We start from the raw sequence: 24366 nt of genomic DNA on the forward strand, positions 1-24366 counted from the left end.
CCCTTTCTGGGTACCTGCTGGATTGCTGGCTTAATCCCCAGTAGGGAGTGTGCAGGAGGCAGCTGATTGATGTTTCTATCTCTCTCTCCCTCTCCATTCCTCTCTCTGAAATCAATAAAAACATTAACAATTTTTTTAAAAAAGCAAAAAAGCAAAGCTCACCTTCGGAAGCCTCTTGTCTGATCTATCCACCCCCAAACTCCTGTCAATTGCAAAAGCATTAGCTTTTCCTTGGTCCCTCCTCTCTCGTCTGGTAATTGTTTATTGCCATATTTCTTTCACAATTTTATCTCACTCCCAGAAAAGCATTTAACAATAGTATGAATAAAATCATAAATCTGACCAGTTTATTTTGCTGAGGACAATCTAATGTCTGTTGAATAGCACATTATGAGTCAGAATCTATCTATTTGCTGATTCTTGAATGATATTTCAGTCTAAAACAGCATCGACTTCATAGAGTGATTGTGAAGATTAAGTTGGTTGATATACCTACCTATGGGCTTAGGATAGTATTTACCTGACATATTATAAGCACACTCAAACCTTAACTACTGTTATTTTTGTTGCATTGTGTTTGTGTTGTCAAGTGTATGCAAGACAAATAAATAGTCTTCAGGGAGATTTCCTAAATAAAGAGACTGCCCACTCTTTTTGCTGTTTTATCCTAACAAGTGGCATAAAATTATAGAGAAAACTTTAAGGAAAGACCCTTGGGACTTTACATTTAAGATGACAAGGCAAGAATGTATTCCCTTTTCCCCTTTGAACTTGGAACATCAGAAATAGACATATAAACTCTCCCATCATACACACTGTAACCACAGGCCCCATGTATGAGGAGAGTTGTCAGATATAAAAACAAAAAAAGGTTAGACCAGACGTGCCTGCTGCTGCAGGTGCAGACAGGACTGGATGAATATAGGAGTTCTGGCCAGGTGCTTCCCCCTGAGGGACGGAGCAACACCATTGCTAGAAACAGTGACTTCAACAGGCATGGTTGTTGAGTGAAGCTCTCTGGACCTGGTTAGACATACACATTAGACATGCTGGAATAAATACAAAAATTACAGACACACCATCACTGAGGGGCTTATCAGAAGATAGTCTATTGCAGAAGGGACTGTGTGACTACATTATAAGCAGAGCAGTATAGGATTAAGGGATATCTGAGAATAAGGAAAGTCAAACCAAAGCTAGCTAGCTAGCTAGCTCTCTCTCTCTCTTTCTCTCTCTCTCTCTCTCTCTCTCTCTCTCTCTCTCTCTCACACACACACACACACACACACACTCAGGCATACAAAATATAAAGGAAAAGGACATGAAAATTAAGCTGACATTTCTCAGGAAATGAGTTGAAAAGAAAAATAAAACGGCACAGAAAGGGAGTTCAGTTTGAAATTATAAAAAAGAGTAGACCATGCCATAGAACGAAGTGTAAGTGCCAGAGGGCACAAGACTAAAACAAAATAAACAAAATACTGAAATTGAGTAAGAAGTTAAAATGAAAGATGTGGCCTGCACCAGATGAAAATTGAAACAATAAAACAACACATTGTAATTTGCAATGGAGAAAACTATTCAAGAATGAAAGGAAGACTTGAATCCAAGTTTGAAGAAGAGAGTCCACCACGCCCCCAGAACGACTGGCACAAATTGGTCAATGACAGGACATTTTCAAGGAAGGAAGGAAGGAAGGAAGGAAGGAAGGAAGGAAGGAAGGAAGGAAGGAAAAAAGAAAGAAACTCAAGATCCCAGTCAAACAGGTTTAGTTTGACATGATCTTCCAAAAAGAGAATTAAATAAAAGATGCTGGGAACATACAATCACTTTGGTAAAACTGCCTGGGGCTGACCTCTGTGAATCAATTTCATAAAGTATAGTCCTTGCAATACCATCTCATCAATTAATATTTATTGAGCGGCTCCTAAGTAACATGACACATGAACAGATATGATTTACTTCCTATTCTTTAACCTTCTCTCTAGAAAATGAAGCCAGTACAAATCTGCCCGAGGGGGAAAATGGACTTGTTCTCACAACCTGAATAAACATTATTTCAAGAACTAATTTTCTACTTATCTTGCTCTTTTATATTTTCAAGGTCCTGTGATGTCTCATAACAACGTCAAATTGCAAGCCACTGAGTACAACCTGGCACAGTCTAGACTAGAGCATTTTGTGTCCACTTTACGTATTTAATACTTTATATTTTAAAATTCCCTTTAATGGCAGTTACTTACATTAAGCAAAGTAGGATGTGTTTCCCCAGTTAATAGCTAGAAATCTATAATTTTTTAGTGACTTATCCTGGTTTGCTTGGGCTTCAAACTTTCTGATATTAATGTCTATGTTAATAAGGACCTCTGCTCACTCAAACTTATGTCACATGCTCTACAGAAACTTTATGCTATTGTCCTATTCATTGACAGATCCCCTTCAAATAAGATGAGAAAGAGGTAGAAGTCCTGTGCATAATACAGGGTGGGGCAAAAGTAGGTTTACAGTGGTGAGTAGGCGAAACAGAGTTTCAGTCTTGTATTATTATTCATTAATTATTGCATTATTTTCCACACAAACAACTGCACACTTACTTTTGCCTCACCCTGTATTTTGCTTTCGTTATTGTATTTATACAGAACAAACCTATGGGATGGGTATATGTGTACTCTTACTTTAGTCATTTTTAATCACAAGTGACATTCAATATTATATTAGCTTAAAGTATGCAAAATAGTAGTTAGACATATATATATATAACTTCTAAGGGGATCCCCCTGAAGTCTAATACTTCCTGATGTCACACATCATAATAATAAAAGGCTAATATGCAAACAGACATCACACTGTGACTCATAATGATCAGCAGGGACCTGAGGCTGCATGTTGCCTGGCCGGGGCGGGGAACCTCAGGCTGTGCCCCCAGCCCAGCGGGACTTGACGGGGGACCTCAGGCCGTGCCCCCCAACTGGCGCTGGGCCAGGGGACCTGAGGCTGCTCCCCCTTCCCGGTGCCAGGCTGGGGGACCTGAAGCTGTGCAGGGGGACCTGAGGCTGCACCCCCCACCCAGCACCGAGCCCAGGTACCTGGGGCTGCACCCCACCCCCCTGGGGTTTGACGGGGGTGGAGCCGGCCAGGTCTCGCCCAGTGGGGGTGGGGCCAGCCGGGTCTGGGTCTCCTGCAATTTCAAAGCACGTGCGGGTGGGCGGGGACTGGACTCTGGGTCCCGTGGCGCACCCCAGACTCTGACAGGAGGGAGATTGTCATATACATTTTACTAATTTTCTTTCATCTCTGACACTTCCATTATAGAGAAAGGGCAAATAGCAATATTAAAATATTTCCTCTAATTCCCTTTTAATGTGCAAAAATTTCATGCACTGGCCACTAGTAGTAATTATAAAAGTATTGGCTATATTCCCCACACTGTACTTTACATCCCCATGATTATTTGTTGTTGTTTTTAAATTACGAGGCATCTTTTTTATTTACTTTATTTTTCATATATTTTTTATTTATTTCAGAGAGGAAGCGATAGGTAGAGAGAAAGAGAAACATCAGTGATAAGAGAGAACCGTTGATCAGCTGCCTCCTGCATGCCCACTACTGGGGATCAAGCCCGAACCCCAGGCATGTCCCCTGACCAGGAATCAAATCATGACCTCCTGATTCATAGGTCAATGCTCAACCACTGAGTCACACCAGTCGGGCCATGACTATTTTGTAATTGCCAATTTGTACTTCTGAATCCCATCACCTTTTTCACCCACCCCTCTAAACCACCTACCAGCTGACAACCATCAATTTGTTCTCAGTACCTATTATTTTAGATGAAGTGGCTGATGCTTACAAAAATAGTCTATTAAGTGGCACAGCTGGAATTAGAACCCAGGTTTTCAGATCCCAGAGCCCCATGTACTGAGTGGCTTCAATGCACTTTCCCTTTTTGGTTTGCAGTATCAGCTAAATTAGGTTACTACATACTAGATATGAACACTGTTTCAGATGACAATATCTAAATTCATTTTTAAATCTTTATTGTTGAAAGTATTACAGATGTCCCCCTTTTTTCCCCATTGACCCCTTCCCCGAACACCTACTCCCCTCCCACAATTTCTATATTCTGATTGTTGGGCCATATAAGTTATATTTTCTAAATATGTCCATAAATATATATTTAAAAACCTACAGATTACTATAAAATGTTTAAGTTCTTATTATATACTAGAGGCCCAGTGCATAAATTCATGCACTGGTGGGGTCCCTTGGCCTGGCTGGCGATCAGGGCCGACTGGGGCCAGCTGGCCAGGGGGAGAGAACACAGGAGGTTGGCCAGCTGCAGGAGGTTGGCTGTGGGACTGCACTGACCACCAGGGGGCAGCTACTGCATTGAGCATGGTCAGTGCATGTCATAGCTACCCTGGTGGTCAGTGCGTGTCATAGCTACTGGCTGGTCGTCCAGTCATCCGGTAGTAACAGTCGCTTAGGCTTTTATATATAGATACTCCCAAAGTCTTTTGATTTCAACTTAATTCAACAAACATGTAGAGATACGTGCCATGTGGAATAATATAAACATAAAGTTTTGAGGTCTAAAATGTAAACATGATAGAATTTGAGTCTAAAGGGTAAGTTATAATGCAAAATCCAGGTAAGCAAATACAATTAGAAATCAGATGTGGTATTTTATCTAATTCATTTGTTATATTTAGAAGTCTGAATTATATATACCAGATATAACCATATAAACATCATGGAAAAATATGAAACCACCATTTCTTTATCAATAATACTTTACCAATTTCATACAGAGCTTCCAGTATACAGTGATAAAAAATTGTGAACATTTCTTATACCATTTTACACCCAGGACACTCTAAAATATGGGGCTATAACATTTTATAACCTTTCTTATTGTAACACCATGTTGTTTCTCCCATAATATGGTTGGTAGCAAAATTTGAAGGAGGATATTATACAGGTAGTTTTCAAAGCAATTGCAGGTTAATTACACTTTCATTATTATGTTCTTCAATGTTTGCTTATTTGTAGGTTTCATTAATTGATAATAGTGCCAGTGGCTTACCAGCTAGTTTTGCCATTATAAAAATTAAGGCCCCAATTTTTCACAAAATATCTAAAATAGAAAAGCAAAATAAGTGCAGTGTATCTTGCAGCGTGAGGAAGTGCGGGGGTGGGAATTGTGGGTACTGGCAGTCAGTTAGCATACAAATTGGCATATATTTGTACTTTTCCCTGAAAATCATAAATTAATTACGTGGCCTTGTTCACCCACATTTGCAAGTTTCTCTGTCTGAAAAACTCTTCCGATTAAAAAATACAATTTTTGCTATAGTTGGTCCAATCATCTTCAGAGTTATGAGTATTATGTGACAGACATAACACCTGCCTGATTACTTCATTTATTTATTCACTCAACATGTATTGTCCTGCACTATGTGCTATGCACTGTGCTAAATACCTCATGTATAGGATGAACAGGATCAAAACTATGCCTGTCCTCACTGTGCCTAATGAGGGTCCCTGGTGGGTAAACAGGAAATAATAACAAAGCCATCAGGGCTCCTGGTGGGTAACAGAAAAGACCAGGGTCATATGTGTAAGGGAGAAGCACTCCTCAGTATTCGCAGTTTGTACTTGACTGTGTATACGGGGGAAGCAGAGGGAAGGCTGCTGCTGCCAGCTGAGGTGTCAGGAACGCATCTGTTTAGCCAGGCGAATACTGAAGGGGGAGGAGAAAGATGCCATGCTCAGAGAATGATCCGTGCAAAGGCTGGGGGTGGAGGGAAGCTGAGGATGTTCAGGATATTGGGAATAATTGCGCGAAGTAGGATGAGAAGTGGTGGCAGTGGGTCAAAAGTGATAGGTGTGAGCGAGTCAGGAAGTCATGGCACGAATGGTCCTGGAACCCTTGATAAAGAGGGCAAACATTATCTTCAGGGCAATGGGGATACATGAATTTAAATACATGCGAGGTAGAATGATATTTGTGTCTTAGAAAGGTTGCTTTGACAAAAATGGGGGAAATAGATAGAGGTAGAGGCAAAATGGGAAGGCAGAGATATCAGTAAGAACCTGTTCCAGCGATCGAGTCAAGAGAGCAAAGCTATTTGGACTATTTGAACTAATTTCATGGCAGTAGGGTGCAAGGTGATTTCCCTTCACAACACATACGTGTTATCCCAACAAACTACTTAAACTCCTTGGGATTACAGATATGATATAATGGTTTTTTTTTAAATTACCCTATTCCAAAGGTCTTTAGGAACACAATATGGTTTTTTGTTGTTGTTTTTTTTTTAAAGAAAGCCACCCTTAGAATACTTGGTATAAATTTATGGTGAACGTGATGCTAATAAAGTTGGGTTGAAAGAGAATTGTTTTCCAAGAACAAGTTTGAGGAAAGAAGTGAAAGGAAAAAGTATAAAATTTGTGCTTAGTCATTCATTATAATGTTTATTAAAAACAAAACATTCTGAGTCCAAGTATCTTTCTTTACCTATTTCTTTTACTTTGTAATATATATAATTGCAAAATTATCTTTTATGATAACATGTCAGCTACCAATCTACAACTAAAATAATAAAGGGATGCTTTGTAATATGAGCTAATTTTCCTCCAGGAACTCAACGTAGAGTTTCTGATTTCATAATGCATTTCCAAGCTCAGAATACAAGCGCTAAACAAAATTATCACTACCTTGAAAGGTGACAGTGGAGATGTCCACAAATCAAGTGCCTTTCCGACCTAGTTTTGTGAGGAGGCTGATTGAAGCAATAATCTCCTGGCCATATCCAGAATCTGAAATACGATAATCACAATAATTAAAGGGCTCCTGCACAACCAAAATGGTAGTAAAGAGTAACCTTAATAAGTGCCATATTGTTCTGTCTAATTAAATTAAGTATTAAGTAAGAATAGTTAACAAAACTCAAAATGGCCTGACCAGCATAGCCCAGTGGTTGAGTGTCAACCATGAACCAGGAGGTCAGGGTTTTATTCCTGGTCACAGCACATGCCTGAGTTGAGGTCTCGATCCCCAGTGTGGGGTGTGCAGGAGGCAGCTGATCAATGATTCTCTCTCATCATTGATGTTTCTATCTCTCTCTCTCCCTCTCCCTTCCTCTCTGAAATCAATAAAAATATATATTTTTTTTAAAAAAACTCAAAATGGAGAATCAAGCAGCAACAATTCCTTGAGAAGTTATTTTGCTTTCCTTTGAGATGATGTCAACAGGTTCGCAGTTAATCCATTACATGCTGGAAATCAGGTGGACTTTTTGACTTGATGAAATGGAATCTCACTACTAGGTTTTGAAATATTTTTTGACAAGTGCCTTGGTTCCTTTTATTTACTTGAAGACCTCCCTGAGACTCAGCGTAAGATTTGTCCTTGGGCCATTTCACTTTCTGGTAAACTTCTTTATTCTTTCTGATCTCCTCAGTTTGCTTAGGTAATGCTACCCTTGACAATAGATTTCTAGCCAATGGACTCTGAAATCATCCCAGGGCCACTTTCTTCTGGCCTTCTGCCAAGAACATGTCCTGCTAAATCCCAGCATCATGTCCTCCAGTGGTAGGAACACCAAACCACTTCACTTACTCCTGGTAGGATCCTGCAAAGGACTCCAAAGAGGATGCTGCTCCAAAAGCTTTGATGTCAAGTCAGAGATACCTAGGATAGAGAGGAGGAGGAGGAGGAGAGAAAGGAAGAGGAAGAGAAGGAGGAGAAGGAGGAGAGGGGAGAGGGGAGTGAGTAAGGACAGGGGGAGGGGAAGGAAGAGAAGAAGAAGAAAAAGAAAATTCTAGTGCAAACAATTGAGTTTATCTAGTACTTCAGTCTTTCTGTTCTCTGTGCATTTCTTCTTCTCATACCATATGTTTTGAACATTAAGTAAGCTATTTTATGCCAGCAGTCAGCGTATCACCTGGCCATACTAGCATATCAGGAACATTAATTAGTGGATCCATAGCTCAGTGGTGTGGTCAGTTAGAAATGAGGAGGAAAATATCAGAGAAGATGAGGAATCAGCAAACTGTACCTGTTGAGCATGTGTCCCTCTCAAGCTGTGCACTACTCTGGTCTCCCGGGTGGGGCAGTCTCAGACTGTGGACAGAAGGCGCAGAGTACAGTGAGTCAGCAGCAACTATTTTACAATATATACCTGGGTCAAAACGCACTCAATTCTCCATGGGGGTTTTGCTCAAGGAATTCTGTGGCAGGGAAATTATTTTTTCCTGCATGTTGCTAGATTACAGAGAATTAAAATAATGGGTTGGAGATACTCCTCTCATGTTCAAGGCATTGCTGTATATCTAAGACCCAGAAACTCAAAAACAAAATGGATAATTTAGTTCAATGAAACTCATACTTCCAGTCTGCAAACTTTCACAGAAATGACTAAAGTGTTGACAGCTTCCTCTGGTGTAGAACACACAGATTTATAGTTGAGTGACAAATTATGAAAAATGTATGCCCCAAACCTTGAATATTTAACCTAATATTAAATAAATAGTCTTTATATTAGGGATTAACCAAAGAAGATATATATGCATAACCAATAGACACAGATAACAGTGTGGTGATGGCCAGAGGGAAGGTGAGGCAGGGGCTGGGTGGAGGTGGGCAAAGATTGGGGAATGGGGACATCTGTAATGTCAACAATAAAAATAAAAAAAAAAGGTAAATTTTTTTAAAAAAGAAAATGGTGTGCATTTTCTTATACAGATACTTATAAGTAGTTTGAATACAAATGTAGATTCAGAATTTGAGCTATTGGTACTGAAACAAATCAACAACCATGAGCTAAACAATTATATTAGACTACATACAACTCATTAAAAAAACACCCAATATAAGTGATATCAATTATCCAATATGTAATTAGACAAGACACTAAATAAAATACTTAATAAAAATGTCATCATAGCTAAACTCTTTCAAATGGTAATCGAATATAGAAGTTATAATTATTTCACTGTTTAATACCTCTATCATATTTTATCTTTCCCATGAATAACAAGATATAACATGGCTAGAAAGCAAGGAAAAGCTAACAAAAAATCCAATATATTTAATTAGCTGATTCTACAAAAATAGAGTGCAAACCCAATAAAATTGTAGGGTTCCTGTTAAATAAAATGAGTTTTGTTTTGATTTAGAGTTTTGATTTAGTTTTGTCTTTACTTATGACCAAGTAAGTTACTATAAAGTATGTGTCAAGATATGCTACCATAATTGGTTTAGCACAAGGACCTTACCTGACAGCATAGGACCAGGGGATAATGAATTAAAGGAAAGAAGAAGAATTGGAAAGGGGAAGCAAGATAAAGTAAGTGAAAGGAAAAGAGAAGGGAAGGCTATCTTGTGTAGTACCTAAAACACAGTAGTCATTCAGTGGATAAAATAAGATGAAAAAGGAATAATAAAAAGCTAGTCAAAGATAAAAGAATATGTGATACTTAATTTAAATCTTGACATGAAAATAAAAATGCTTTACTCTGATCATTTCTCCTCATTCTGCTATCTCTTCTAAAGCAAGGACTTTCCTCCAACCATCCCAAATATGCAAATTCTCCCCCTCTATCTCATTTGCTTTGATGCCCTCTTTATTTTTTTAAAAATAGTTTCAGTCCTCCAATTCTAGTCCAGGTAGCTTTGGTGTTTTGGAATGAGGTCTACTTCATTTTCAAAATCTGTGTTACCATTACTTGGTGAAAACATGCTTTAGCTTCTTTCTTTAGAAGTCTTAAGTTAGGTGAGACATTGGCTTCCTCAGGAGAAAACCCTTTGTCTTAAGGACATCAAAGGTAGTAAGTATTCAATTAGTTGTGAAGAGCAGAATTGTCCTGCAAAGGCAAAGACGAGATTAGATAGAGTCCAAAATTTAGGGAACACCAGAAGAGGAAAAGTATCTTTTGAAGAGGAAGGGAAGACAATTTCATCTCAAAACCAAGAAGGCATGAATCTGTTATTTATTTTGCAAGCAGAGGTCAACAGCCCACTATTTTTCAAGGGAAAACATGTCATCCTTTCATTTCAATTAACCTTATAAAACAGTCAATAAATATTTTTGAAAAATATTTCTGGCAACTAGAAAGGCAGAAATTGTTTTAAAGGAAGTTTTTTATTAAGATGAATGGAGACCTGTGTTGAGTTTAATGCTCAATCAAATATCCAAGTCAAGAGTCTGGAAGATGAGGTTTCAGAAATTACCTCAAAGGCTGACTTGAAGGCCCTTGCTCACTGCCTATAAGACTGCATGAGTGTCTAGAAAGACCAGATTCCTGGGTTTTTCTCCTTTACTACTCACACAGAACACTTCACTTCTGGCACTACTGGTCACCAAATGTGTGGGTTTTTCTCCCACACCAAGCAATTCTCATTGACACCCGCTGATTTTTTTATAATTCAATTCAATTCTGCAACTCTCTACCTGGAGTTAGAGTCAGATCCCACAAATGAAGGCCTCAGTTCTATAAGATTGCCCACACTTCAGACACAGATCACAAGTCCCAAGTTGTCACCTGTACATCAAACCAACAGGTAGTAAGCTGGGGTTTCCATGAACCTTCCTTGGGTTTAATAATTTGCTAGAATGGTTTACAGAACCCGGGGAAACACTAACTTATGTTGACTAGTTTATTATCAAGAATATAATAAAGGTTATAATTGAATAGTCAGGTGAAGAGAAACACAAGACAAGGTATGTGGGCAGGAATCTCCATGCCCTCTCTGTGAGCACTTCCACATGTTTATCATCCAGGAATTTCTCTGAACCCTGTGCTTTTGGGAATTTTATGGGAGCTTCATCCTGTAAGCATGCTCAATCCTTAACCCAGTTACCAGTTTCTCTTCCTTCTAGAGATCGGGGGTGGGGTGGAAAGCTCCAAGGTTCTAATTATGGCTTGGCCTTTCTGGGGACTAGTTGTATCCTGAAAGTATCCAGAAGCCCACCAACAGTCACCTCATGAGGCCAAAAGGCAATGCTATCACCCCGGAAATTTCAAGGGTTTTAGGAGCTCTCTGTCAGGAACTAAGGTCAAAGACCAAATATTAGAACAAAATGTGCTCCTAGTGTGCTTAGCACTTACGAAATTTCAAGGATTTTAGGAACTCTGTGCTAAAGAACTCTGTGCTAAGAACTGGAGATATATATATATATATATATATATATATATATATATATATATATATATATATATATGTTATATGTTATTTCAAAACAAGAAATATCCAGAAACAATTTAAAGAGCAAGGATAGTCTCCTGAAGTAATGGCCCATGTCTTTTCTCCCTTTTGAGATATTGAAGATGAAATTGCTATGCATTATTTATAACCTTCTGTAAATAATGTGTCTAGTTTTTAACTTATCCCAAGGCCAAATTGTTGCAGATACTGTGATTCTGAAACTAACAATTTAGAAAACTGACACGAAGTTAATTTTGAGCTAATATGGTTGAAAATCTAATTATTATAATACTTATACAGGGAAAGTTTTTTGTACAAGGTGTGATGATGCTAATGTTACCATTAGTTAAGTAAATAATGTTTCAAAATCTCCTTGGGAAAATAAAAATGAATTGAAGACCTTGGTTCATAAACAGGAAAAGAAATAATAATCTAGAGAAATTGAAATGATGTGTTTTATTTATTAAATAAATAAAAAAGAAATAGTATTATCATATAGGTAAAAGTTTAAAGCAGAGGTGGGAAGCCTTTTGTTTCTGCCCAGGCCCATTTGGATATTTATAACATCATTCACCTAATATAATTCACTTAATATAAATTTATGTTACTATGAAAAAAGTTTCTAGATTTATTGAATTTTTTGAGTCCTTCTTGCAGTTGCTTTGGCAGGGTGGACCAAATGCTTTCGTGGGGCTTATAAGGCCCATGGGCCGGACATTCCCCACCCCTGCTCTAAAGAGTAAAGCTAATGAATTCTAATAACATAATAGATTTTAATAAAATAAACATATTTTGAAGAAAACATATGTCCTTTTACACAATTGAATATGCTATTCCTATCTTCATTGAACATATTTGAGGATCATGTCTGTGATTGACCCCTATTTGTAGAATATTTAAAACACAATTTTATAGTTAAGATACTATTATCGGAGAACCATTTAATTTGTATTAGTTTTGACAACTATAATAATTTCAGAAAAGAGAATGAAATGTGGAATAATTAAATCATTCTGCAAAACTAAGTCAACATTGTGTATCCACATTCTAAACAAGGTTTAGTATTAAATATTTAAGCTATAAAATATATTATTGGAATTAACATTGTGGAAAAATACCATTAAGGATAAAAACTAGAATTGACACAGCTCCTTATACAAATATTGCCTGTTTCAGAATAAAGAGAACATTTTTTATCATTACTAGAGATAGAAGAGACTAGAGAGGAATTTTGGAAATTCATTTACAAAAATAAAAAAAAAATCTTGAAGCAAAAGGTTTATAGAGACAGCAGGTGAGAGATGTTGAAAGCCAACTAGCTGATCCACCTAAAACAAATATTTCAGCTCTGGATAATCAATGTTTTTTTGGTGAGGTACATTACATGAGTTATTGAATACTAGAATATTTTCTCTTAAAAACTATATGCTACCCATAATAACTTAGGTTTAATGTGAGTATATTGAAAGTTTCATGTATGCCAAACTCACACCCTTTTCTACTGATTTCAGTCCTGAGAAAGAGACAGAATATATAAGAAAAGGGGGGAGGAAGGAGAGAGGGGGGGAGGACATAACTTACCTGCATCTGTTGAGACAAGTACCATCTTGATACCCAGAGGTTGTGTGGTTTTTGATGTCCAAGTTGCTGACTCGATTGAATGCTGGGGTTGGAGGTGAAGGGGGGAGAGAGTTGTGATGGCATTTCAGGCTGGTGTAATGCAACTACATACTCGGAATACTTCTCTCAAATTCATCTCTCACTGCAGCTAAGAATAGTGCTACTGAAAGGAAAAAAATCAGAAAGGGTTTACACGGATTCTTCTCTACGTATAATAAGAACAACTGCAAAAATACATGGGATCATTTCCATTATCAAGGATGTAAAATATAATGCATTTAAAAAGGCAAGCATGAAATTAGTCTGAAACATGCAGCTAGAGTTCAGCCCAAGAATACATGTAATTGACACTAGACAACACAACAGACATTTCCTGAAACTTCTTGGCCACTGATATGACATGTTGAATCTCTTTATTCATCCTTTTACTCATTTTTTTAAGAACTTACAGAAAAGTAACTTATGCAAGTCACACACTACAGGATGTGAGGATTCAACTAGAAAAATGATTACATGAATCCTGCCCTCAGGGAGCTTATAGCCTAATAGGGGGCAAAGGGAAGATAAATCCTGCATATAAATGGTTATGGGGCTATGAGCTACATAGTAAGTACCGGGGTAGAATTACAGTTAAAGCACTGTACAGTTTCATCTGAGAGAAAGGTCAACTATAGTAAGATGCCTTCAACAGAAGGTACTTTGAGCTGAGCTTTGAGGGGTCTGTAGCATTTGGGGGGCAGGGTACTCTACATAAAGAGCTACAAAGATATAGAGACAGCTGGCACAGGAATCTATAAGAATTAAAGTGGGTGCATATGCAGAGTCATTTACACTTTAAGAATTAACATGCATTCTATTGACCCAGCTATTTTATGTTTAACTAGCCAGAGAAGCACTAAATGTGCATATACAGGGTGGCAGGTGCAAGAATATGGCAGATTTTTAAGAAATGATGTTAAGGGAAAAAAACACACACCACTGCACCATATACAATATGGTATTATTTAAATTACACATAAACTATATTGCTTATAGGTGCATAGATATGATTATGCACACATGTATGTTTTCTGAACAGAAATCAAATTAAAAGCATTGGTTTCCTTTGAAAGTTAAAACAGAATAGAGGTAATAATGTTATTTTTAATGAGGAAAATAGATTTGTATTCCCTGGGTAATCAAAAGCTAATTAAAATGGCTGGATATTAAAGAATGCATTCAGAGAAATAATCTACCACCGCACATAGCTAACAGCACAGGCACTCCTACTTTTTTTTTTAGTCCTCTGAAATGACCTTGTTTTGTTTTATTCTTTCTGATTGTCCACTTCATTTTACATATATACTTTTGCTTCCTATGCGTTAGTGTTTTTATGGTAAAGTAGGGTACCTTCTTTGTTATGATAAGGTTTTCTTGTGAGAATTTTTTCACAACGTACATCACAGACATCAAAAGATGAGTGCACAATGAATAAAATAATATTGGGTGATTCTTAGTTTTCTTCTTTCTATGTTAGGGACATGCTCTCCTTGCAATGTAGTGGCTATATTTTTGCATATGTCACTTTACAGTGTATTAGAGAAATTCCCACTGGTAGTAAAAAATTTTAGGGAGAGGATTAGGTGAACAGAAATGCAATTACCATGATGGTTTCTGGCCAAGATACCAGGATCACTTCTCTGTTAAAACGCGCTGAGAATCTGTTTCAGGTGTGTGAGGTCAGAACCTGGCTCTTGCGTCTCATTGGAAATCACAGCCTCTGTCAACACAGCAGGTCTTAACAGTGTGTTCTACGGCTGACTGACAGGGTCTTGGCAGAATGAAAGGGGACACATTTCATTCCCTACTTCCTTCAACTCTCTTAGCAGTTCCCCTTTCTCCCAGAAGATAACCCATGAAGCAGAGACTGTTAAAAATCTGCCTCCCTGGGAATAGCAGCCTGATGCTGCTGAGACCTGTGTCTAAGTGCCAGGTGTGAAGGAAGCAGTTATAGCAGCAGGGGACAGAGACACTGAGAGGTCCCCTCTGCACAGGCAAGAGGATTTGTCTCAAATGGCATATCCTGTTGCTCCATTTTTTCCTAGTAATAATTAGAGGACTTCAGCAGTTATAGTTGAGAAGGGGTAAATGAGCCTGGCCTTAAATTTTTATTTCAACCCACAGTATATCTAAGGCCTCCTCTTACGTCCTTCTAAATAACGTAACTTGCCTTTATTAGATATCATTCCTTCATTTCAACCCTTGGTCCCTTTGAACTTCATTTTGTCTTTTGAATTATTTTATAGATAAAATATCTGTTACCCTAGACATTGGTCTATACCATAGTCTTTCTTTTCTTGAAATACGCATCACAAGTCAAAAAGAGTCCTAGGAAGATACATTTGTATAAGCAGAAACCTTGGCTTTCCCATTTTCCCAGAGTTGGACATCAAGATATTAGTACTAACACAGGTCTGTGTGGGGCCCAGTGGGCTGGCATTGTTCCATGCCTACCAGACCGTAGGAGGGACACCTTATTTGGCTCTTCAAGCTGGCATTGCTTCTCCATTTGATATTAAACAAAAGCTGGATGCCGGAACAGGGAGGCATTCTGCAATGTAAGCACCAGAGGAAAATTTAGACCGGAGCATTTGCTGATCCATATGTTTTTATTGGGCTTGTTATTTTCATTTTCACAAAGGTAGGGCATATGTAAAGAATGATCTTGAAATGATCTCTGCCTGTTTCACAGGTTTACTTGTGAATGCAACACAAACATACAGAACATAACCTTCTGAATTAAAATAGCACTTTACTTTGTTTTATTGTATGTGAGCTTGGATTTATTTATATTATCTACTATTTAGAGCATCAAAGGCTTTATAGTGTGTGTATGTTTCTCTGGCTTTGAGTCTAACAGTGTGAGTGTGGGGGATGAGGGTGTAGGGGGAGTGTTTCATATACATAAATGCTTCAAATGAGACATGGGTTGTACTAAAACAATAGCAGTTTATCAGGATTTTTGTTCCAGGTGTATGGGGGTATGGCAACTTTATCCTTTAAAGTTTAGAAAATACTCTACAACAATCCACCTTGAATATGTTGCTTCTCACTAGCCCAGTGGTTCTCAAACCTTCTGGCCCTTTAAATACAGTTCCTCATGTTGTGACCCAACCATAAAATTATTTTTGTTGCTACTTCATAACTGTTGCTACTGTTATGAATCGTAATGTAAATATCTGATATGCAGGATGGTCTTAGGCGACCCCTGTGAAAGGGTCATTCGACCGCCAAAGGGGTCGCGACCCACAGGTTGAGAACCGCTGCTCTAGCCTAACAATGAAGACCATCTAACAAGTTCTTGAGGTTCCTTTAATATCCTACTCTGTGATTTTTAAACTAATGCTTATAACCAACCACTCTTCCTTATGGGTCCCACTAACAGTTACCGAGAATATAAGTATCACTTGGAAGCCAATCCATTTTATAATTAAGTGGTGCAACTTATCTGTGGAAATAATAAAATGATCCCAGGTTATTACTTCATATAAAATGGAAAAATTACGTCTAATATTTTGTCTTCTAAAAAGATACATGTTCAGCTCTTCAAGTTCAAACACCTTTGGTTACACAGCTATGAAGGACACCATAAATCTCTGTCTACGTTAGGGAATTAGTTAATTGCTTCCTGATTTACTGTGCATACTAAAATGTTAACACGATATTCTAGTTAGAATAAGAAGTCTTTATTTGTAGGACAAGTGTATGGGTATGCAAAAATAGACACATTAAAGCCCACTTGATGAAAGAATCTTGAAAGCATTGTTTATATTTATAAATTAGTTAAATACTAAAAACAAACTGAGTTTGGCCTCAAGGATAAAAACTGTCTGTGATGGAATTGAATTAGCTATATTTGACAATGAAATCTTATAATTGCAATGTAATTAAAATTGTTTTGTTGTGACTTATTTACCTTAAGGATTTTTATGGTTCTTATTGGCTGTTATCTCTGAATTCTAAAATAGGTAGTGAAAACATGGGTATTCCAGTAGAGGCTGGAAATTATCATGTTCTCACTTATTGTGAAGACCAACGGAAAAATAATTTCTTTTTTTAATTAAAAAATAGTTTTATTAGAACTGTTTCTTGGGGCAGTTTATTGGTGAGTATTTAAAGATGATTGAGGAATAAGAAAATAGCTATTTGAAAGGGGAAAAGAGACTTTTTCCCTAGTTTTATGTTATTTAGTTTGACTTTCCATTGCCAAGCTCTTTCCATGGATTCATATGTTCTTTGATAACCATCTATTGGCATTGTACTCAACCCGACGACTGGGCTCATCCAATACACTTAACACTTGAAGTAATAGACACAAAATAAAACCAAATGTCTTTTGATGGTGGCATGACAGAGTAACTTATACCAGACTAGTTTTTCCACCGTGAGCAAGTATAAAATAGGACAAAATATACTATGCAACATTTTTCAGACTTTGGAGAATAGGCAGTGCAGAAATATGATTCTTGACAGAAGAGAAGCACAAGATGTAATCCCTATGGTCACTCCAGTTTTCTGCCTTACGGTTTATTCCAGACCACAGCGTAAGGAAATGGATTCTAAGCAAAGTGTGGCAGTATTGCTGAGCAAAGGAAGCAGAAGCCAGAGCTCAGCCTACGGACGTGGCTGAAAATTACAGTGTGGGAGATTGGGAAGATTACTGCACAGAGAGAGACCTTGTTAAGTCTGTGGAAAATCACAAGGCTGCACATATGCAAGAGAAATACATGAAGTATAGCTACTGGGAAGCTGAGCACTGAACAAAGATCCTATGGGTGAAAAAAAAAAAGAAAAACAAGGAGATATAGGAATGCCCACCCGAAAGAGGCTAGAGATCATGCTGAATAACTCTGATGATCAACTGATATTTCAAAAGGTCATAGCTTAAAAGGAGAACTACTTGAGCCATTTAGTAAGGCTTAATAGACCTAACACAGCTTAAAATCAAGCTCCATTATTATCACTTTAATCCACCAGTAAATTAATTGCCTCCTAGAACAAAACTCTCTTGTTTTAAAGGAAGACAACAAAATTGAGAAATTTAACACTCTAGCATTCAAAATATCTTTTAACACATTTCGTACCACATAGAAATCTCTAAGACATACGCCAGGGACCGCACGTTTTTGGGCAAACTGCACATTATTTAAATCATAAGTACAGATCATAATGCACTTTAGGTGTTGTTTTTCAATAATTATAACATTTTTATTTACAAAAACAATTAAACAATTAAAGTTCCTAGTACTTTTTTAACGTATGGTACTGTGCAAAACAGTTTCCTCTATGAAGAGGGACCAAATAAAATTTACATAAGTATCTAGATTCGCTCCTTTTTCCATGGGCGGCACAAACTCTGCAGGCTCTCGTAGGAAATTTTTTCTTTCCGCTCGCTGGAATACACGTAGGTTCATGCTGCTTCATATCACGTGACAACCTTTTGGGTGGATCTTTACGAGGTGCTCTCCTTGCACCCCCAGGGGAAGGGCTGGACAGATTTGTCTCTGGTTCCGGAGAGCCTTCATTATTGTCATCCGTTATCCAGTCTCTCGCCACCAATAGCAGAAATTGTTTATACTTCATTTTTGCTTGTGGATTGAGGACGTTGTACACTCTAAATGAATCGAAAAGTCCACAGTTTATAAGGTACAGCACTACTTTTTTTGTCCATTTCATCGATTTCCTTAGAATGGAACAACACGAAAGGAAGTGTATCAGTTTCGTTGGTTTCCTTCCTTTTTCTGAGAGAGGGCATTTCTAAAAGCGCCAGGAACTTGAAGATGAAGACTATTCGAATGACCAAAATACAGTGTAACTGCAATGCTTTATGGGTTCGTGCAATTATATAGCTTTTTGTAGATTGACCTGCACGGTTTCCACCAATGAGATTGCTTCATTCGATATGGACAAGACAGTGTGTTGACATCTAAGGTCCATAACAGATGGTGCGCGAAAAAACGAGAAAATTTGTAAACGGTCCTTAACAGATGGCGCACGAAACACGAGAAAGCTTGTGAACGGTACGAAAGGTGTTAAAAACCTAAAAAGTGCTAGACATATAAAAAAGCCTATAATTAAGAAAAACAAAAACAATATAATTGTATCATAGCTCAGAAATTATCTTATATAATAAATAGCTAATATCCTAATTAGACCAAATAGCTGAACAACCTTCCAGACGTCCTTCCGGATGACCTTCCTGATGAAGCTGGGGCTGCAAGGGCCAGCCAAGGCATCCGGGGCTGCGAGGGCCGAGCCCCTTGCATGAATTTCATGCATTGGGCCTCTAGTACAAATATAATTATACAGATATAATTTCTGAGCTATGATACAAGAGATATAAAACATCAATATTTAATAGATTTTAGAAAATATAAATATACAGGTTGAAAAAGAAAGGATACTTTCAATAGATTAATGCAGATGACTTTGTTAAATGTATAGAAGCTTAAAGAATTTATCACCAAGACAAAGTGCTAAAAGATAGGCTGAAAGTCTGTAGTTTCAAAAGGAAATCAACTCGGAGTGGGCCTAAGCCTTAGTCGGACAACCTTAGCGTTGCTGCGGAGACAGTAGAGGCTCCTGCCACCACCGCTGTGCTCTCAGCTATCACCCCAGCTTGTGGCTGAGTGGAGCTCCTCTTGTGGGAGTGCACTGACCACCAGGGGGCAGCTCCTGCGTTGAGTTTCTGCCCCCTGGTGGTCAGTATGCATCATAGCAACTGGCCGTTCCAGCTTGTTCCACTGTTAGGGTCAATTTGCTTATCATCCTTTTATTATATAGCATAGCTTTCTTCCTAGAGAGGGAAATCCGAACTTCCTAAGGCCAAGTAGAAATCTGTCCTTGAGCGTTTTCATTGTAGGCATTTCCATAATAGGGCTGTGAGGCCTCTGATGGACCACAGAGCCAGAATCCACATGGCATCAGTTATGCCACAATTAGTATGAGGCAGCTGAATTCACCCAATTCCCCTTTTCAGTGACTTTCATGTCATCCTCATATAAGAAATATAAAAAGATATTTCAATGTCCAATCCAGGTGGGAGGACCAAAGGACATCTCTGCAGTTCCCTGGAGGTTGTGAGTTAAGTAGATGGGGGAAAGAGAAACAAAATTGAACCCCAAAATGAGTATCACTGCAGTAACACAGAGTACACTTCCTAGATTTCACAGCCAGAAAAATTCTGGCAAGCAAATGAATTTCTATATTATTCCAATCAGTGGCAGTAAATGGGTCGCTAGCTGTTTCTTGCCAAAAATGGCAATCATGCTCTGGCCCTAAGAGATAATGCACAGTCATGAACTACAAAGCCATTGCAGCTGCCTCACAATAAATTGATGTTCATTAAGCTATTATCATTGCAAAAGGAGTGATTACAATTTTTTTCTCCATGGCAAATCTAAAAAGCCATAGAAGAAAACCATTGGCTTGTCTAGGTATAAAAGCCATTACCTTTGTTGTCAACATTTGAGACACAGCCCAGCTCGTTTCAAAACAGTTAAGTCATTTAGGATACATGCAATGAGATTAGCCCTACTTGCTGGGAATGTAAATACTCTGTTTATTCATTTTCATGACCCTATAAAAGAGAATGAGATATGATGCTAGCACAGGACAACGAAAGGCTCCAGAAAGGCAAGGGTGCCATTCTTTAGAAGCAGAATGTGAAGCTGGTGAGCACAAAATAAACCAGGAATTGTTCACAGCAGCTCCCTGTCTTCTATGCAGTCAGGAAACCAAGCAGGTCTTGAAGTGGTCATTGCTAGCAGCCCTGAGCTGGTCCCCACAGTGACTCATCTCTGTGGAGAAAAGACCTATGGTCATTGTTTTTGGATAATGTTTAATTCTATGTGCTCTGGTTTTTTAAGTTGAATCACATAACAATAGAGAGCTAGGTTATAAAGACTTTTAGGAGTTATTTAATTCAAAATTCAACCCCAGGGTAGAAGTCTCCTTCTAGAATAATCCTGACCCATGGTTAACCAGTATCTCATTGAATATTACTGTTGATGAATCGGCATTACTTTTGGAAGCATCCTGTTCAATATTTGGATTTATCTAGTGGTTATAACATCTTCCTTAAAACTGAGCTGAAATTCATGTCACTGAACATCTATGTTATTAGTTCTAATTCTTTAGGAGCATTCCATATGAATTTTATTATTTTTGCTGAACCTGTTCCTACTTTGAATCCACCAGACATAGCATCCTTTCAAAGTATTTTTCCTCCCAAAACATTGTTCATCCATTTAAGAAAATTATTGTATAATTAATATGTGGTAGGCACATGGGGTTCTACAGTGAATCAGAGACATGGTGTATCATAGAGTTTATAGTTCAGTGTCGTTACAGAGAAGTAAACAGGTTAGTAAGGGATGATAAAATACCCTAGTTGGTATGATAGCAATGAGGAGGGGCATCTAATCAGATCTATCATGTCACACATTTTTCACCTGCATGACTTGTGTGTTTCTTACCACTTCAGATACATACTAAATTGTTGATTGTCTCTTTTAAGATGTAGTTAAAAATAAACCTAATACCGCAATGTGGAAGTACTATCTACCTTTACTGAACATTGCAATATATTTTATCGAAGTGCCTAAAAGTTACTTTTCAATAATACTTGCTAGTCTCTTTTGACATGGACCTTTTTCCAACCAGATCTAGATTGCCATGCATACATTCCAGACCATTTTAAAATCCAGATCCTAGATAATAACATTTGTCTATGTTTAAGTTTATCTTATGTATTTAGACCAAGAGATGCAATTAGCTTTGCATTTTTCTTCTGTCATACTACATATTAATTATATATTTCATTTTAAATGACCAGTACCATTTTCCAAGATTTCATGTATTATAGGAATAAAGATCTACATTTACACAATGTTTCCACTTTTTCTCCCTTTCTGCCTTTTTTTTTCAACTCTTCTTTCTACACCCTGGATATAAATAATACAATGCACATTTAAAGACCTAAATATGCCCTAACTGGTTTGGCTCACTGGATAGAGCATCGGCCTGCAGACTCAAGGGTCCCAGGTTCGATTCTAGTCAAGGGCATGTACCTTGGTTGCAGGCACATCCCCAGTAGTAGGTGTGCAGGAGGCAGCTGATCAATGTTTCTCTCCCATCGATGTTTCTAACTGTCTATTCCTCTCTGTAAAAAATCAATAAAATATATTTTTTAAAAAGACCTAAATATGGCACTATCACTCATACTTGAATATATATGCAAATATATATTTAAAAGATTAGGTTGGTGGAAACAATGATAAATAACAAAGGTAAATTACCATAGTAAAACCCTTATCTCTCCTGTTTTGAAAATCTGATTTCTGAAAGATTACGCCTAATATCTAATGCATTGCCTTGATATTTTAAAAAATTTTCTGATACATTTCCACATATCTTCTTTACATGCTTACATCTCTCCATAGGATTAATTGAGGCCAAATACTACCATTCTTATTTTATAACAAAAGCTGAGTCATACAGTACCGAAATGCCAAAGTCACACAGAATGGAAAAGCCAGGGCTAAGAACCAAACTCCTGACACCCGGTTGGACTTTCAGTGTACACTATGCATAACGAAAGTGTAAGTGTGAGTGATTGGTATGTATATGCCTGCAAGCACATCGTTACCCTTGTTGTTATTGACAAGTTCACGCCATTAGCTAATGGTAGTAGAATAGCTGAAAAGAAAACACTGACCACTGCTAACTCAAATGTTATGAGATTAATGGAGTAAGTAGAGAGGGAATTTGATTAAGGTGGATTTCAAGCAAAGTGCAAAAATGAGCAATGCATGAAAAAGTCAGGAGGTGTAAGTGCACAAGTTTCACATCGGCTCGCATTGTATAAACCATAAGGCACTTCACATTTCTTGGCAAAAGTTCCATGTTTAACAAAAGTTAATCATTTCTTAAATAAAGCTGTGTGTTCACTTCAACAAATTATAAAGAGGTCTGAAATCAATCTATTTAGAGGTCCATATTCTTTTTTTGTGGGTTTTTTTTCTCCTTTCTAACAAGAGAACTATAAACTTGGACGTTCCATACAATCAGGGCCTGTGATGTGTCTATTTATTTTTAAAAGGCATTCTATAGCATACCAATTGCTGAATCTAGAAACCCTCCATTGATATTCCATTTAATAAACTGGCGAGTCAGGCACATTTATTTTAAAGTTCAGGTTTAATTAAAAGATAAGACTAGAGTGACAGAATGGCAAGGGAAAGGGAGATGTTGAAACTTTTTGTTTATTATTGCAGAGCAGCTGCTTTTTAACTTAATCTCCATTAATGTCAAATCGAAAGGCAGCACTTCTTATAAGCTTTTGCATTTGCCTCGCCACCTGCTTCCCTTAGGAAATTACTATGCATTTCTTTATTCTGGGTTGAAATATAGTAGGAGCCCATTATTGCCTGGCTGAAAAGTACTGAGAAATAGTTGTCATAGTGTTTATTTTTAAATTAAAACTCATTTATTTATTTAAGCAGCACTATTTGTTAGCCTCTTGGGGGGCGTTGGGGAGGGTAAGAATTGAATAAATCGACCAAAAAATAAAAATAAACAACGGAATTACAAATTGAAAAACAAGCAAACAAAATGGGCTTGGTTGGCACCTGCTTTAGTAAGTTTTCGGTACCTGCCTTCAGAGCAGAGATAAGAGAGGGCGTATGTAGGTGCAGGCAAAACAGGAAGGAGAGAGTTGCAGGGTCGACGTAGGAGGCATCTTTACTCTGTGCCCGGAGAAAGTAGCAAACCCTGGCTTTGTTTTCCTAAAGTTCCATAGTAAATGAGCTGTATGCTCTTGCAAGCTCCTGATTTTCATTATGGCATTCCCCTTTCCAAACGTGTCCAGGATATAGAGAGAAAAAGGAGTATTAAGACGAATGAAAATAGCTCTGTATAAATTTTTGAGTCCGCACGTTTCTATTGGAAGTTCTCTTTCTACGTCAATAAACTCAAGACCCTCCATTATGGGCTGAGCTGTGTTGCCCGCAAATATATTGAAGGTTCATCCTCCCTGCCAGTGCCTCAGGATGTGACCAAATTTGGAACTAAGATCTTTAAAGAGATAATAAGTTAAAATGAGGTCTCTAGGGTGGGCCCATATGTGATATCACTGGTGTCCTTACGGGAAGAGAAATTTTAAACGTAGTTACAGACAAAAGGCCGAGTAACCACATAGGAAGAAGCCAAGGAAAGAGGCCTCAGAAAGAACCAACCCTGCAGACACCTTGATCTTGAAATTCTATCCTCCAGAAAGTTGAGAAAATATATTTGTTGTTTAAGCCACCCATTCTGTGTTGTTTTGTTATGGCAGCACTAGCAAGCTAATATACTCTTTGAGGTGTGTCCATGTGTAATATACTCTAGTAACAATAACTATAAAATACTGAGTAAAAATGAATGTGGGAGTTGGGGAGAGAATGCCAATGTTTTGGTAGGTCACTCTTTTCTGATGGCCTCAAAACTTGAATGTA

This window comes from Myotis lucifugus, unplaced genomic scaffold, assembly GCF_000147115.1.
Source record: "Myotis lucifugus unplaced genomic scaffold, Myoluc2.0 scaffold_6, whole genome shotgun sequence".
Classification (NCBI taxonomy): domain Eukaryota; kingdom Metazoa; phylum Chordata; class Mammalia; order Chiroptera; family Vespertilionidae; genus Myotis; species Myotis lucifugus.